The sequence below is a fragment of the Neodiprion virginianus genome, chromosome 4 (assembly GCF_021901495.1).
Source record: "Neodiprion virginianus isolate iyNeoVirg1 chromosome 4, iyNeoVirg1.1, whole genome shotgun sequence".
NCBI classification, from domain to species: Eukaryota; Metazoa; Arthropoda; class Insecta; order Hymenoptera; family Diprionidae; genus Neodiprion; species Neodiprion virginianus.
The window spans coordinates 32,083,012-32,100,088 of NC_060880.1; the positions used below are offsets into that span (position 1 = coordinate 32,083,012).

General features: G+C 43.0%; 2 protein-coding genes across 3 annotated transcripts in view; one reads left to right on the forward strand and one right to left on the reverse strand.

Annotated features, from left to right (window-relative positions):
- The window catches only part of LOC124302884 (synapsin), a 102,838-nt gene that overhangs the window by 52,645 nt on the left and 33,116 nt on the right, over window positions 1–17,077 (forward strand). The window lies entirely within an intron of this gene.
- Window positions 1–17,077, reverse strand: part of LOC124303836 (tissue inhibitor of metalloproteinase) — a 52,848-nt gene that overhangs the window by 33,633 nt on the left and 2,138 nt on the right. Inside the window, exon 1 of one of the 2 annotated variants that reach the window (XM_046761559.1) lies at window positions 4,485–4,937. The exons of the other annotated variant lie outside the window; for it this stretch is intronic. The gene's annotated coding sequence lies outside the window, so the exon portion shown is untranslated. Of the gene's footprint in view, window positions 1–4,484; window positions 4,938–17,077 lie in introns of those variants that run through there. 2 annotated transcript variants of the gene reach the window in all.

The window sequence follows — 17,077 nt, forward strand, 5'->3', positions numbered from 1 at the left end:
TCCGCAAAATAAAATAAAATATTCTTGAAAAAAAAAAAACAATCAAAAATGCTAGTTCTCGGCCCATTTTCGGACTAGGACGAAAAATTATGTTTTGGGTCCTAGTTTCTGTGAAAAAGAAATCATCAATTTAAAAACGATCCCTCTTCATGTTTACTCAAAATTTTATGATTTTTGAGGTCGCGCAACCCCTTAAAAATGAAATAAAAATTTTCAAAAATGTGAGGTCGTATTTCGGGCCAAAGAGAACCCAAAATAAATTAGACATCAAAATCGGAAGGGGTCAGGCCAATGGCCCGGCGAATTGACATGAAATGCCCCATATACGTATACGTCGTGTACGACCAGACAATGTTTTGTCGACGGCGAAAAATCGGCCATCGCGTCGTCGTACTCGATAATCGCTGAGAAATTACACCCCAAAAATCAACCCCCGGTTAGCTCGTACGGTAGACGTTTGTTCCCTCGTCTCTGTGGGGTTTCGGTTCACTTGCGGTGAAGATAAAACCGATAATTAATCCGGACGGAAATCTCGACCATCCTTTTTTCCACCCTTCTGCAGACCCTCTTCGAAGGAAGTATATAGGTGTATGTGTAACGCAGCAGGCTCGATAATCAATAAATTAAGATGCGCGACTGTTGGCTAATTGTGTTAACGAACAACAAAAATTATCGTTTATTAGTAACACAAGGGATCGTAAAAAAATTTCTTCTCAGATACCTGGCATATATCAAGCAATTCATGTATTTATCCGTCAGCATTGACGCTCTACACTTTACTCGCACTATTTTTAATTCTTAGGCAATTTTTTACGCTTTGACCGCAGAGTATAAGAAACTCGATAAGGATTTTCCGCCGAGTGATAAATTCGGAGAATGTTATTTGTTGTTACATCGGGGATAACTGATCTATGATGAAATACTATTCTGTGTGGTACTTTCACAGATTTTTCAACAAGAGGAAACGTATAAACTGCCTCATTGACGTCCAACGTATAACGAATATACGTTAGTCGGTCAAGACAAGCAACTGAACTTGCGCAGATTTTGCAACGCAGACTTTCCAACCGGAAAAAAATGTACGTACGTAATTAACGTTTTGGCGACAATCCGTTATAAATATACAATAGTAAATTCGCAACCCTACAGAGCGGGGAATTTAGTAAGGCTCACAATTCGCTGTGGCGCAATAAACAGTCGCCACCGCAGACAGGAAACTTCTGAGACCTCTTATCGCGATTTAGCTTCGTCACTACGGAATCGAATTACTGCTTACTTAGTAAATGCAACGATGCAGTCCGAGAATTTTTATCGAATATAAAAAAGCCCCTCGTCTAGGCAAGCGTTGACTTTCTGCAGCAGATTCAATTGCTTCATTGCATAGCTGTAAGAGAGACAAGAGGCTCCAGGGGTGCTAATCAATGGAGTTGATTATCACCCACGTAAACACACGCCGCACTCTACGCTTCAAAGTGATCGTTTAATTGAATATCTGTGTTGTCGCTGCAGCTGCTGCTGCTCCTGCATAAAGAAAGAGTCTAATAAGTATCAGGCTGCACCGACAAACCTTATAAGGTAGTGTCTCGGAATCACGGAACTCCCGCGCCAATGCTTATGGGGAAATACTACGGACCTATTTTCATTGTCAAAGTCACGCGTTTTGCGCTGCGCACTTCCGGTGTTCACCCTTTCAGTGAAAAATTTCATCCGCCTTTCCCATGCTTCTCAACTGCACGGTGCAGCATGAAGTACGTTCGGCTGAACGGGCAAAAGAGTGTCAATACATGGGCAGAAATAATGCTTCCTTAATTTTTTGCGGCCTGAATTTTTTTCTACACCTTAAAAAACGTATATCTGAGAAATTTTCCCAGCGTTGGAAGATTGGAAAGTATTTGAAATAAGGCATTACGCTCGTCAGAAGATGATACGTTTCGCTCTTCTCGCAGAAGTTGTTTTTCTATGTTTTTTTCGTTGCAAGTAAATTTAAAAATGAAACTTTCTTTCGCATTCGCGGACGACGAATCCTTTTAGTTTTTCGACGCGGGCTGGAGTTGTGCAATAATTTTATGGGTGTAACGCAGATGCTGGCGGTGATTCGTTCCTGTGCTTATACTATTACGTATTCGCGATGCTTGCGCGATGCTCTATGGGAGTGCAGCGAGCTACGAGTGAACTTTCGAACTCGCATCAGTCCGGTCTGCAAGTTTCGGTTCCCTTGGATAGCCGGGAGTTTCCTGTTCGTCGTTCCTTGCACTCCGGCATAGAGTCGTGATTCCAGGTCGGCGTACGGGCCGTAAATCAAACGACTGCATTGCTCAACCTCACCCAAGTTTGGTCTTCACGGTCTCGGAAGAGTTCGAAGCGCGAGAGAGAGCGAGAGAGGAAAGGAGGTGGGGGATTTTTGACGTCGGAATAAAAGATCGAGACTCGCCCTCGAGGAGAATGTTATAACATTCCCGACGCACGTATCTCGGCGCCGGACATCGAGACGTGCCTCCGACCTCCGAGATTGATAAAAACAACTTATCCGGGTTATAATAGCTTTCTCGGTTATTACGATATTCCGGAAGCATTTCAGACCAGTCAGAACTGATACTGATTGAGATATCGCGGATTATGGAAGACCGCCCTGCACACTCGTGACTCGAATTCTCCACGCGACTCAATTACGGATCGCGGAATCCCTTTTCACGATAAGAATAGATGGCGGCGCTTTGCACTGCATTGCAGGCGTTGTAAAAGGTCGGCGGATCGACAAATCCGTTCGTTTTATCGTCTGTATTCAATTTATCTCTCTCAAAATGTCTCGAGCCATTTGCCATCGGTCAATGAATATGAAATCGAATATCGGATTACAGATGTAGCTCGTGTGGCGGGCGGCGTAAATCACTGGCGGGTCATTTTTTGAGCTGGATGTTTCCTCGTTCTATCCAAAAAAATGCTGACCGCGCCTGACGGCTAAGATTTAACGCTTCGTGCAATGCGGCATTGCACCGTATATGTACGGCTTGTATGTACAAGGACTGCCGGACCAAACCCGGACAACCAGAGACGAGTCACTTTCTGGAGATGAGGTTGTTTCACCGGAGGTAACTTTTACTTGTGGAACTCGCGGGAGTTGTGAAACGTACCGAGTCTCGCCTTGGTTTTTATACTTTTAGAAAATGGACGGTCGACTCAATTCTGAACGTATATAGGCACTAAAAAGTTCTTAGGGTTTTTTATATCTCAATTTCGAAAGCGACGAACACCATCCAGAATATTCATATCAAATATATTCGCAGTTGTTTCCGTATTTTCGTGCTGTTTTTCACCTTCCAATCACGCGATCCTCATCAGTTTATTTAGTGTAATAATGAAACAGCTACAAATTAATACCGTCGCGGTTTAATTTGCACAAAATTTGAATTGCTAAAATGATACTTTCGTTATTCGGCTGTACGGAATCAACGTTATGATTATTCAATCAGCAGTCTCCATCGCTTCGTAAATGTGGACTGTAAAAACATGGTTTACTAATGCCAAAAACATTTTTACACGTACATGTTTATTCCACAAAGCGTTTCACGCAGCGCAATGTCGCCGTTCGAGATGATCGAAGATCGCAGAAACTTTCTCTACCTTGCATGCAGGTTGCATTGTATGCTGCAGAAAAATATGTATCAGGACACAATTTTTTTTCGTTTTCCGTCGATTTCACCGAAAACATTCTAAGGGAATGTTAAATTTCGTGAATCATACATAATACGCCTTCAAACGATTAAGAACTAATTCATCGACGGCGATATAATAATTCGATAATTTATTTGCTTTTTCCGTAACAGAATCGGGGTATTCGATCCTCATGCTTTCGATCGCAAGCTGCATTAAATTCATGCAAAGACTAAACTGTAAACCACAATTTTTCAAAGCTATACTCTTTTGCCTCAGGCTTGTAAAATTGTAAATTGATTAGAGATCTTTTGGTCCATCGCCTTTAATTCGCAGCGGCACAGAGTGGAGCAGAACGGTGAATTCCGAGAAAAGTGCTTGTACTATTTCAAGTACATACTTCGTATTTATGCCAAGATTGAAGCTAAAGGTTATGAGTATAAAATGTTGTTTCCGACGGTTAACTTCAACCCGTAAAAGACATGCAGCACTTTAGGTATGTTTTCCAAATATTACTGAAATTAGAAAATTCTGTCCACTTCTTTCGCACGATACGTGTTCGAATACTTTAAGTAACATGTTACTGCGCAAAATGAAAATATACGCTGGGCCTGTTTAAAACGAGTAAAGCGAGAAACTTCGGGCAGTGGTCAGTGTATGTCCCCTTGACGAACTATCGAATAAGTGACCCAGTATCGGCGTGCGGATGAAATTAAATCAAGGCCAACGGTTATTGTAGCACAGACATTATACCTACCAACCTTGAAGGTAAATTGGAAAGTGTAAATATATATTATATATAACAGTATGTATAATACGAAACAGCAACGAACCTTTGCAAAACAAGGTGACACTGTCGATTTGGTGATATGTGTTCCCAAAAAGCAATACGGAGAGAAGTAAAAGAAACGAGAAAAAAAAAACAAAGAAATATTAAAAATGGAAATTAGTCCGCAAGAACTGTTTCGCGTCACTTTCACGGAGAATCGTCAAACTCACTCGAAGCTGCGGATAATCGAGGTGTATTATACTCGGTACAAATAATACCTGTCACCGGTTCGGTCGGTCGTATCGCGGGAGTAGTTCGGACACTTCGCAGACGCGTGGCCTGCACGGCGAGACTGCTCCACTTCCATCGCATATCCCCTATTATACGGGCCGCGGCGCACGGCAGACCGTGAGATCACACTCCGTTCGCGTCTTCGTGTATGCAAATGTACATAAACACCGGGCCGGCTCGTCTTCGAGGCGCGCAGCACCGCGACGGAGGATCACCGATAAACGCATCTTGGTTGCAAGCGCCGCGAAAGCTCGCCGCTGACTCACTCGGATGTGCTTTCGCTGAACGGCGAGAGGCGAGGGGCGGATATTCGACGTTTATGCGACTCCGACGCGTTTTGCGGGGAACTCGATTTTTTTCAACTAATCGCAACCGCAGTTCAGGGTTGACCCTCGATAGCCACTCAAAGAACTTTCAATTGAAACGGACAAGGCCGCTTATTGTCAGGGCAGAATTACCGCCGGACGATTATCGTCACCGGAGACATGGTTGATTTGTGTACTTACTTAGAGGTAGCTCGCGTAACCGGAGTATCGGAATACATTCGAACTTGTCGAGTTTGAACTTTGGGCTAATCTTTAATGCCGATATTCCGTGCGTGTAAAGCGACGAGTTTGAAGCAGCACCGCGCGGGATCAAATTCCGACGCAGCGATTTGGTGATAAAACATTTTGACGACCTGACTAATTAAAACTACATACCACTGTTGACTATTTTAATACCACCCACACTTTCTCACTAATTCACATCCTCGCCGTCGGTGACAGATTCTTTTCACTCCGCGGCAATTAGCTTCTGTACCTAGAGCTTGATTAATCCTCGGTGTACGGTGAATGCGCAGTGGATCCGCTGCAGTTATATGCGCTGCGGATCAATCAATCTGCGGGAATATCGAGCGGCAAATGATCCTCGTTTCACGGATGAAGTACGGGTTAAACTCGCATTTCATTACGCAGACTTCGGTCGGTTCTTGCGTCACTCGCTTTGAATTATAGGCTGTCGAGACGTGGATGTTCCACCGTTTAACGGTAAATTCAACCCTTTTCTATTTTCGCTAAATTATAAAGCTTCGGGACTGAAATTCATTCTTGTTCGAACGAACGATATTTATTTGCAGATGTGACAATTTATATAAGCGAGAAAACGAATCAAGATAGGGTTAAAAGTATAGCGGTCAGAATGGCAAGTAGAAGTTTATATTGTTCCGTTGGAACAGCTGGTTTTACGCGTTTTATTAATAATTGTTTGTAATAAATAATCAAAAGATTTTCTTTGGAAAACCCAACAAGAGGGAAAAAAAAAATTAATTACAGTTGCAGAAGCGCGTGGAAAAGAATAAAGAAAGTAATCGATCTTTGTACCTGACCGCAATATCGTTCAACGCATAATTTTCATAGCAAAGAATTCCTCCCAAGCATCAAACTTCTGGATAGCTGTCCATAAATGTATTATATTATCTCCGCGGTCGTGATACCACGGCTCTGGACTTTCCCCATTGTCCTTGTGTAATGTCCAATAAAATTTCTTCAACACCGTTCAATTGTGCATCCAAATCGAAAATGAATTTAAACTCTGTATACGTAGGTATATTTAGCACGGCTCAAGTTCAGTCAGCAATAAATAAATCGAATCGTAAGCTGATGTTCGTTGTCGGAATAAGACTGCGCGTGGGTTGAATTTAGTACAGTTTTCGTAAATATTAATAAAACGAAAAAAATATAATATCGGAGATTACGTCAGTACCGTGACCCTGACAGTCTCCTAGTAGATGAAAAAAAAGTCTGCCAAGGTCGTTGAACCGGCGTTGCGATGACTCTGCAAAGCGACTCGTCACCGATCTGCGATAAAGATAATCGTCGGAAACGCGTTCAGCGTAATACCGATGAAGGGAGAAAGTGTGGAACGACTCTGAATCATGTATGAAACTGAAATCAAACCTTCGGATAAAGACGCCAGCCTATAAGCTAATTCGGCTTTCGTTACATCGGCGTTCAGGCAGCGGTGCAATCAGATACGAACAGTACTGCAGTGATCGATCGGTTGATTCGCATGATTACCATAAAATCTAAGAGACGCGGACCACCCACTTGGCCAGTCTATAAGAGGCGCGAGGCCGAGTGCCAAGAAACTTCCTGGATGGGAAGTGAAATCATTTCTCTTCGCCGCCTGTGTATCAGCAAACGTCCGATGTGTAACGAGCATCGGAATTCGTTACTATAATTAGCCACAGTCTGCGGGAGCGTTTCTTGAAATCTATCGAGACGCGCTGACTGTGACGCGCGTTGCTAAATCCGCCGCTGATTCGCGATATTCAGGCTCCATTCGATCCCTTAAATCAATCGTACGGCGTTCAACGGAAAGAAAATCAACGTTAGTGGCATTCGTCTGAGCCGTTTCTTCGCGAATCGCAGAGTTGTGCGAATGTGTCACGAGTGCGATATCCAAAAGTCGTGCACGTTGAGATTTTTATACCGTATTTGTCGTGATATTATAATGATTTTTATTGTTCTTCTCGCCCGTCAACAACGCGTCATATGACGAAGCTCGCCCGAAGCGTGCGGACAGAAATAAAGATTAGCCAAGCATCGGGACGATCTCGCGAAATCTCGCCTCTCTTTGCGGTGAATGAGATTGCTGCCCGCTGAGTCAGCGTTGAGGCGTATAACCGCCTAGAGGCAGTTGATAAATTCCCATCGTACTACGCTATCCAGAGCGCGTACATGTAGCTATATATATGTATGCGCAGCCGTTACTCCGGCAGCCGCGATCCATGCCCATGGCTAAAGATACGTTGCGTAAGGCATCCTCGGCCGCAAATTCAACCTGACGCAGACATCGCTGTACGGAATCTATGATGGATCACCTACCTCAAGGATTTTCGAGGTACGCCACATTTCCATCAATTTCTAAACTATCTCGCGGTTATCGGCATTCGAGGAGGTTGATAAATAGCTAACTAATTGTAAGCTATTCTTTTATGTCCGCGAGTAAATTTTTGACAAATACGAGGCGGATAATTGCAGCCAGGTATCGAGAAGTTTCTTTCAAAGTTAGTTTCAGCTGGTTGGTGTTGCTGACTTAATTGGAAATAAAACTTGAAATCCCGTTCAAACTTCAAGTTACATTTGTAGTTTCATTTCAATACTCTACATCATATTTATTCTCTCGATCGTATCAGAACAAGGATACTAAAAATATATCCCCATTGCTTAAAAACGGATTGGTAAAAACGATAAAAATTTCGTTTGTCTTTGACAAGTTATTTTGCCGGGGTTGCGATCTTTTGTACCAAAAACACGAACAAATTTGTGTCACGATAAAAAGCTGTGGCCCAGCTGTGTCCGAGGGATCGAGAGCCTCTAATCATTTAGCTCACTGGTCGACCGTTCACCCGGAAGAAAAAACTAAGCTCGCGCTACACGCGGAACGATCAACAGTATCGCATGAGTTTTGGAGACAGGTGAAAAATGGGGTTCGTTCTTCTCGATGGGTGGGACGTACGGCTCGATGAAGGTCTCGTTGTAAGCTAATTAATTAGACTTTTTAGAGGCATATAAATCTTTCACCCGTAATATGAAGGTGTCGGGACTTTCAGCGTTACGTCGAGATTTAATTTTCGATTTTTCTTTCGTTCACCCCAATTTTAAGGAGACGTATAATTTTCCAGGATCAACCGGGTCGACAGACCTCAGCGCTTTATAATTTCGCGTTTGCTCGTGACAATAGAAAACAGACTTTTGTTCCGCACCCTCGACGTCGAGCTGCTGCAGAGGAAAGTTTGAGCCAATGCAATTAAATTAGGCTTATTAACTCGGCTGAGATGTTCCGGAACTTTTTCCACATAGTTAGCATATCGCCCTTCCAGCGCCGGCACCGTTTCACCCCGTTTATACAAGTTTTGAAAAGTTTTCTTAATTCCTATCATTTAGCAGGCGCGAAGAAGTCGATAAGCGCCAAGACTGGTATGTTAAACCAGTTTTATCCTCCGGCTCAACGAAAGTTTGCCCCTCTCTTTGATAAATGTCACTTAACTCGCGACTCTCGCTGCAACGTTCATTGCCGTCGATATTCCCTTTCGAACCCGTTTTTACCAACTCTTTGTCAGAATTATCATATCGCGATCTGCGATCAAATTACGCAACGTTACAACTCAAACTCTATTATACTTATCAGATGCGGTGGTCGATTAGTATTCCCTGGTAAAGCGATAGCGTGAGGCTGTCTCACGCGGTTGGATCCCACCGTAAATAGAGAGAAAGAAATAAAGAAGAAAGAAAAAAAAAAAAAAAATGAAGAAATCAGTGAAATGACGAGCTGGTAACCCGCAGAAAAATAACTACGTAGAATTAGCGTAATGGTCAACAGCGTGAAAGGTGAGCAAGTAAATACATAATAAATACCGAGTACGAGCTGCGATATAGTAAATTGCTCACTTTTTCGTAACGCGCAGAAAATCTTGGATCCTGCATATTTAGTTCGTTTTTTTTTAACCACCATCAAGGTAAAATATGTCTATAATGTACGTATCGACGAAAAGTATCTGGGTATCTAAAAATCTGACTACGGATGAAAGTGGCTGCTTTGGGGTGGATAATATATATTTATTACCCAAATGATTGGTTGTATGGTACAGCGATAAATGTCACCCAGCTCATACACGCGCATATGTAGGGTGATTGCGTGGGAGGTCCTGACCACATATTTCGGATCCATTCTTTTCGTCCCTTCCAATGCCGCTCTGGGAACATTCCGGGAAAACCACGGTTATAAAATAAATTTCTTCTCTTCATTTTCTCGGCTTTCTTCCCCCAATATTTGGTCGAGGGACCATTTCGTCCTCGCTGCAGCTCGCGTTCCATGTAAATAAATAATGCGGTTATACCATCACGTCAGAGAGAGCCGCGTTTATGGATTGTCGGTCGTGGAGTGTAATACCGTATGCGACCAACGGCAACACCGCGAAGGACTTTAACAGCGATAGCTTTTCGTAGAATAACAATTTGTTATTTATTTAATCATTCGTTCTTGGCGGTGAACTGACTCTGCAAATTAACCACGTTGAAATCGAAATTCCTTGGACACTTGGTCTAAGATTACTCGAATCAGCGATGATCGCGTTTCCGCTCAACCTTACACTCGACGCGGTTGTGCGCGTTGGTTGGATATCGTGGGTTAAAGAAACCGGAGACTGTAAAAGGGGAAAAAAACGTGCGAACAGCGCATTCGAAACTGTCGTACCTCTGCAGTACGGCATTAATCGCGTGAATATTTTATATCACTACCGTGATAATTAATGAAAACACCCGTCTGCTACCAGATCCGAACATCGTACATATATATCTTCGAACATTTGATATAACGTATTCTTGCAGTTTCCGGTTGAGAAATTACAATCAGCTAATGGCTTTTACGATAATTATACTCGGAGAATATAACTTTCCTCGAGAAAGAAAGTCGATTGCGGCGGTGTTTAGCAATGATTGTCTGACGTGGTTGAAAAGTTCCAACATTATCGTTTATATATGTATACGCGTCCTAAATGTGTTCACGCCATTGCTTGTATTTTTGAGAGCTCGGAAGTATTGAATTCGGATTCTCTAGATCACGGGGTAAAGATTACAGTCATCATTTGCTGTAGTTTGCCGACCCGTATCAGAGCGCAAATTATACTTTCAGTACGCGACTGGATCCTCACTCAATACGTCAAAACGTAATGCGGGATGCCGTGATTTAAATCGCTTGGTACTTTGCAGCAAGTGTAAAAATTCCGCACTCCAGTTGTCGGAGCATGCTTGAAAGCAAATGTATTGGTAATCGTTGAACAGGCTGCAAGGATGGTAAAGAGTCGAAGTGATAAACGGTCAGATCGTTATCTTCGGATCGATCGCAGATACAGAGCAGTCTCGAGTAGCGCAATTATTCAGATGATCGGGTAACGAAAGCTTCGGGACTGAAACGCTCATTAGGAAAAAAGCTGCTCGAAGGATTCGTCATCGCGTCTCAAAAACATCGAAGACTCGAGGGAGACGCACATATTATATGCCAAGTTTCCAGGGCAATGGTGTAACTTCGGCGGTCAGACTGCACGAGTGGGTCTCAGATCTCGTGTATGAGTTATTTCTTTCGAGAAGGCAACACCTATCTACCTACATGAAAATATCTGGATTCTAGAACTTTCTAGACACGTTATACCAACTGCAAAGCGTTGTCGCTACGATCTCGATATTTCCATACCCATTTCAATGCACGCGTTTGATGCAATACGTTTCCCGATCGGAAGTTGCGGGGTAAACTTGCACTGGCGCTGCGCAAAAAAGTTTCCAATTTCTGGCACAGAGCAATCCACGGTATTGAATTTTACACGACTCCTATTAAGTATTTTGACTCTACTTTTTTTAGTGTCGTAATCTTCCCTTCGTCGACCGTTTTCTCTCTAATCATTCAGAACCTTGAGACCGTGAAAACCGTGATAAAATGGCTACTTTTTTCATAAATTGTAGATTCGAATCAACCATTGGGTTGTAAGGATATGATCACGACTATCGAGACTTACTGCTGATCAGCAGGGAGAGAGAGAAGGTGATGTACACGATTGTCATAAAACTTGGTGCATCGCAGCCATGATCTGGAGATCAGGAACACCTATTTATCTTTTACACGGTACATAATGTATTGTCCGACAAAACGTAATCGACTCGCCTCGTAAACTGAGCAGTACTGCAACGGGCACCGCGAGACTCTGACAATAATCGGTATTGAGTGATGCAGATAAGCGTATTTGAAACTATACATAGCCACTCGTATCGTAGTTCCGCAGCACGAAATGAGGATCGGTACGAATTGTTACGACTTTGATAAATGATATAATTTAAGCGTCGCTATTGCGGCAGTTGAAGCAACAACGTTGTAATTATTTTTTAGAAAACTCGTTTTCCTAGATTATAAATTTAAGGTCTTCGGAAACGCATTTCAGTCCAATGAACTACATCGTCGCGATAGGCCGCGGATTCCAATTTAAGATATTAGGAAATTTTGATTTCGATTTTGATAAAACGGTTATTTGCTAATTACAAGCTGTCGTTGTGAATCTATAGATTGAAACAGGATTCAGAAAACCTAAAACTCGATTTTGGTAAACTTGAATCGAACCTTCGTGAAAATAATCACAAGGTATTTGGATATAATTCGTGATTTCCTCGTGTTTCCTTTACGACCTCCACTGCAGCCAGAGTACTTAAATTTAGAAGCATAATTTGCATGATAACGTGTAGTGGACCGAAGCGACAAAATACAGGATTTCGAGTACAAAACTCGCATCCACGGAGGTGGAACAACGATCTTTAGTCGATCAGCGAAGTACGTTGTTACCAATTGCGTAATTAGTCCTCTCCACTCGCAGGCTTGCTCGTCAAAGCATATCGCGTGTATTTACGGCTTGTGAGTGCGTAAATCAAGATCCATCTCGAGATCTTCTTCAACGAGATCTGCGCGAGAGAGATCTATCCCCCTTACTCCCTCCCGCCATCCCTCCCGCCCCGGAGGGGATGCCTGGAGCCGTCTGTTAGCGCACTAGTAAATCCAATTCCAATTAGTTCGGGGTGTAAATCTCAGGGACATGGAAGCTATCTTCGATCGGCGACACGCGTGCGCCACGCTGTGTGATAGGTACTAAATCGTTTCATGCAGAGACTTGTGGAGCGTGGGGCGTCCGCCGTGTTCGAATGGTCCACCAGCCGTCCTCTTCCTCCTCCTCGCTAGTAGTTAATTGGATTGCTTCCGGTTCGAAGCAAACAATAACCTTACAGCCAGAACTACGCGCTCACGCGACATGCGATGAATGAACGTTCTATGCGACTTATCGTTGCACGTTAAGCGCGTTTGTTGATCGCGTTGCCTAAACGGCTGCGCTTGTATAATTCGTCGGTAGAGTTTTACGCGGATATACGATTGTGTACGTAACGTTTCAAGCTCTGCAGGCGGATCGTTCGCTTTTTGGGTCAATTCACAGCCAGACATCCGTCGGGAGGTGCGAAAATAATCGAGTTAACCGAATCCACGGCCCTTATGTTTACAAACCGCGGGTTGCGCCATTTTTTATTCGACCCGTGAAATTTTACTATCTTTTAGAATGCTCGTCGTTCGATCATCACGGGCCGTGAATAACGTGACGGATTGAAAATAGCGTCGATTGAGTTTCTTGCACAATCAAATGTTTCGCATACCGCAACGTGAACAGATTAGACGAGGAAATTACAATCGTATCAGAGAATTATAAAAGCTCGTAGATTTCCTCTGAAAAAAGTGACGCACTAGTTATTCAACGACGGGCAATTAACAGTCAGCGTTATCAGAATTACGTGGTAACGAAACGATTGTAAAAGACTCGTGGAACGACTTTGATATGCAGAAATTGTTTATCCACCCACGCGATATCGTGCGAGAAAAATAGTTCGGAGAAGTTTTGAAAGGAAATTGATCCGAGGAAAAAAATTAGAAGACGATTGTCTTGGCTGCGCTGTACTTATTAGCTATCCGAATGAGACAATACCGTTTTTCAAAGAGAGCCCGATAATACTCGGTGACTTGAACGAGACGAGAAGCATTCTCGAAGCTGATTAAAACTCGTTATCGAACATACACCTCATTTCGAAAGCAAGCGCAAGACAACTCGCATTATAAAATGTGTGTTAAATGAAAACAAAAGAAGAAGACCGATGCATTCGTTATATTTATAACAAGACTCCGAATAACAGTGGTTCCCCCTCTACGATCTGCGGATTTCATTGCGGCGTCTCGTTACTTGGGCGTCGCCTGAGAGCCTGGCGCCAGCCAGTTAATTGTAGGTATTACAGGTCGGCAGGTGGGCAACTGTGTGAAGAACGATGGTCGAGTTGGCCGTCGTAGAAAATCCAATTAGCGAGATTTCATCGAGAGAAATTTGTACCTACCTATACCAAACGCCGCGGTCAATCATTGGCGTAATCGAAAACTCACTCCAATCTCGACCGGATGAATAGCCGGCGGACCGGACGTATCAATTGCCCTCGGAAAATCGTATTGCGGAAACGTCGCTGCATCGGGCAAAATTTCGTGCACATGCTGACCCGACAGAGAGGCTTTCTATACCAATTGCAGCGAGTCGAGTGCATGCGCAAATAACTGCATATTCACTCGCGTTTTCCATGAATCGGAACAGCAATTGGGCAAAGTCATTCGTGCTGTTATATGAGCGTCGTGTCGTGAATTTTCGGTTTAGAGAACGACGGTGATTCAGTTGATTCAATCGATTCCAGCCTTTTCGGTGACGCGGTATAGAAATATTCGGGCGTGCATAATGCGTGTATATACGAGGTTATACAAATGTATAATCTCGAAATACATATTCAGTTAAACCGGCGAAATTAATCGGCCGATGACGACGGGATTGTTTACGCGTTTCGACACGCTTGCATATACAGCGTAGGGTAAACCATTTCATCTAGTGCAACGCAGTTGGCGAGTGATGACCGCAGGAATTAGGCCACGTCTGGCGGTTCGTCGAGGCAGAAAAGTGCGCACGCGATGTATTTATTGCGCCTGATCATGCGTTCTCGACACGGTATTTGGATTTTTCATTTTATACAGCTGAGCCACTTTCTTATGCCTCTTATTTCTATTCACCAAACAGTCGTAAAGAATCCCTGGTTACACTCGGATCAACTTGGCGCAGATTCTCAAACACCCACTTTGCCAAAACATATTTTGGGTTACACGTATATATGTAATGACTTATGTCGAAATTGGCAAAGAATGCTATCAGATAAAGAGCGCAGTAAGTAACACGAAAATGACGAGTACAGCGTTTAAGATACCTCTCTTATCCCATTATTACATCCCGAAATTCGAGCAAGAATTAAAATAATTTTCGCACGAACGCATCAATCGTTCGTCATTCTCAATCACTGACTGAATTTTCGTCAATTCTTCCGTACAAAATGTTCGAAGAATAAGGCCTTTCTTCTCTACTGCGTCCGAAAGGATTCAGAGCAACCGAAATATCCGTTCGACTCTTCTTTTGTCGACCGATGGTCCAGGTCATTATATCCAACATTTGGATGACGTATCACACCGATAACTCGTATATCTTTTGACCTGCAATGCATGTACCAGTGTCACGTAGCTCTATCGCCAGCGCGTGAATACGTGTGTAAATAGAAAATAGAATGAGAAAATAGAGGACCAATTTATCGATGTAAATAGACTGGCTATGCGACGGCGGGGCGTTGAATATACAATAAAAAATAAAAAAAACCGTGACGCCCGTTGAAAGGTGGGTGTACGACCCGGGCATCGCCGGGCAACTTGGTTGGCATCACTGACCTATAGAATGCTATCGTTCGCTGCCGTCAAAACGACGTTGCCGTTCTATTGCTCGCTTTTATTTGCACGTCGACCCTCTTGAATGGCCTAGCTTCTCTGACAAAGTAAGAAGTTGCTTAAAAAATTTACATACAGGCGGTTTGAAATTTTTCAGGTTCAAAATTCGGATCGACAAGTAGTGTGTAAATTTTTAACTAATTTTCGAAATTGTTAACCATCTTGAAGCACTGAGCGAATCTTTCATAGTTGAATCAGAATCCTTTCGCATTTTGAGCTTCAGTTTATCAGTTCGAATGATTTGGATATTCGCCCGGCACCTCGTTAAAATTATTTAATCAATTTCGCCGTCAGCTTTTACACTCAAAGAGCTGATTGGCAAGACCGGGGTTATCGTGGTGCTATATTAAAGTCAAGGTAAGTTCAATTTCCGTGATACGATGGTGGCCGTGATGAGGTGATGCAGTCAGAGGCTATCGTGTTCGGCTTGCACATAATTTGAGCTGATTGCGAACAGCGTTTTCCCGGCGGAATCGAGGAAGGAATTCTTCTACGAATATTAAAAAAATTTCACAGTGTTAATGGTGGCAATCTGCGGAAATTAGCACCGCACCGAAACGATACCAAGTTCAGAAGTGGCGACTGTTAATGTTTAATACTGTGCCGTAGCTCTTTGCCTTGTCAAATGTACAGTCGATATTAACGTCTCGTCGACGGATCAGCGGGTTATTAAAAAACGGCGCGTGGTGAAAAGATGGTGGAAAAATATTTCGAGCTATCGTTCAACGGCCGTACGGAATTTCTGTAAACATCGGGAATTCGAGGATTGCCTTGTAAATGCAGTGAGCGACGCGACCGTGGGATCTTGGTGGGAAAACTTTGGAGTAGCTACTTTGATTCCTATGGTAATCAAGGCTCGGCACGCGGCTCTGAACTCGAAGGGATGAATAGTTTGATGTGTGTAATAGTTATATTGTAATTGTGACAGGAATCCCTGATTAATTACCGCAGATAATGTTCCTTCAGGCTTGAATGCTGCGGGCTGATTATGCGTACGGCTCAAGTTGATTCTTCCATCAGAGAGACCGGCGATAACGACTCAAAATGAATGTTCACCGTACTCTTTACTCAGTTTTTCAATCTTTTAATGCACTACTGCGGTTCTTCTTCTCAAACTTGTGGCGAAATTGATGCATAAAAAGTTTGGGCATTACGCAACGGTTATAATCGTTCCTCATATTATATTGAAAAAAAAGGAGAGAGAGAGAGAGAAAGATGAGAAAAAGTGGAAGAAGTCAACTCTAATTGAATCACGGTATTTAAACAGTAAAGTTCCACTTTGAACATTTTCTAATCTTGAAACGATACTTTTAATCTTGAAATGAATGTCTCGTTAGAAAAATAATTTGAGCCTGATCGGTGCAAAGGTTCTCGGGATATTGCAGCCTGCGGGTTATATTGGTATAACAGAATCAATAGGAAATTCTTTGAATTATCGTTATTATACGTATAACTTACGTGGAGCTGAATAATAATGATGTAAAATCGATCTGTTACCGTTTGCTTCAATTTGGAGATAACAGGCTGGAAAATTTCTCATTATTTGTACCTGCTCCGAGAATCGGAGTCTGTTCGATACCGGCGGCAAAAGCGAGACGCGAATAGTTCAGGGTGCATAATAATAAGAATGATAATAATAACTTTACAACTGTCCCAAGAATTCCAAATTAATTACGACGCAGATAACGTGGTTCGAATTCCTGACGTCGCGGTTGAAACACGCCGTGTACCGAGGTTGAATATCTTCATTGGAATCCATCGCACAAGCAACAACGAATGGTGCATCGGGGTGTAGATTTGAAATCCCTGATTCCCCTTTCTCTCAGACACGTAAAGGTATGCATAAATAGCTGGTAGAGTTGTAGGGCACGAATGAAATTGATCCACAAAGGCTGTACCTACGATTCCCCGTTAAGCCCGTTTGCGGCGTGATCCCGCACGAACGGAAAG